Below are 1,598 nucleotides of genomic sequence, written 5' to 3' on the forward strand. Positions count from 1 at the left end.
CAAGTATTTTTTTTATCAGTATTTTCTAGAAGTGTTATGGTTTTAGCTCATAAACTTTTATGTTTATGATTTACTAAAAATTATTTTTATGTCTGACTAGAGTTTCATTTTTTTTTACACAGATATCCAGTTGTTCCATAACAATTTGTTGAAAATATTATCTTTTTTCCTACTGAATTACCTTGGCATCATTGTTGAAAATCAATTGGCCCTCTAGTAGGTGTGGGTCTATTTCTGGAATCTCTGTTTTGTTCAAATGATATTTCTATCTTTGTGATGACTTGCATGTTATCTTTATATTATAGCTTTAAGTCTTTAAATCAGGTAGTATGAATCCTTGAACTCATACTTCCTTTTCAGAACTATATTTATCTGTTTAAGATTTTCCTTGCACATAAATTTTAGATTCAGTTTCTCAAATTCTATACAAAATTCTTTTAGGATTTTATTTTTTTTATTAAGTCATAAACACATAGATCATGTATACATTAATGCATTTATGGGGTACAATATGCTGATTTTAAATACAATTTGGAATATTTACATCAAACTAGGACCACACCTATAGTGCATATTGCAAGAGTACATGCCAAATCTAAGCATAGAGTATAAATGTCTTAACACAATAATTAAGTAAATCTTATATTAACTAGGATTTTGCTTTTATTACATTTTCATTTCAGAATATTATGGGGTTGGTACAAATGTTTTAGTTATATACATTGCTTCTGTACAGTTTGACTCAGAGTTGTAAGTGTGTCCCTCACCTGGATAGTTTGCATTTTACCCATTAGTGTGAATTTGCCCCTCCCCCTCCCTCCTCCCACCTGCTTGTTTTACATGGAGCTTTACTACCAAATGTACACATGGGTGTTGATTAATTAGTTACAATTAAATAGTGAGTACATGAGGTGTTAATGTTTCCATTCTCGCAATACCTCACTGAGAAGAATGGTCTCCAGTTCCATCCAGGTTGTTACAGAAGGTATTAATTACTTCACCATGTTTTATGACTGAATAGTACTCCATGGTATACATATACTATACCACATTTTATTAATCCACTCATGTATTGATGGGCACTTGGGCTATTTTTGCGTCTTTGCAATTGTGTGTTATTATGCTGCAATAAACATTTGAGCACACGTGTCTTTTTGAAAAAAAAATGTTTTTTCCTCCCTTTGGGTATATACCTAATGGTGGGGTTGGTGGATCAAATGGTAGGCTACCTTTAGTTCTTTGAGGTATCTCCATACTACTTTCCATAGAGGTTATACTAGTTTGCAATCCCACAAGCACACTATAAGTGTTACTTTCTCTCCACATCCATGGTGACATCTGTTTTTTGGGGGGATTTTTTGATGAAACCATTCCCACTGGAGTTAGGTGATCCCTTACTGTAGTTTTTATCTGCATTTTCTGAAAGATGAGAGACATTTATTCCATATGTTTATTGGCCATGAGTCTATCTTCTTTTGAAAAGCTGGAGTTCATGTCTTTTGCCCATATTTAAATGGGGTTGTTTGACTTTGTTCTTGCTGATTTGCATGAGTTCTTTATAGATTCTTATTATCAGCCTCTTCTTGGATATATAGGAT

Source organism: Nycticebus coucang, chromosome X (assembly GCF_027406575.1).
Source record: "Nycticebus coucang isolate mNycCou1 chromosome X, mNycCou1.pri, whole genome shotgun sequence".
Lineage (NCBI taxonomy): Eukaryota > Metazoa > Chordata > Mammalia > Primates > Lorisidae > Nycticebus > Nycticebus coucang.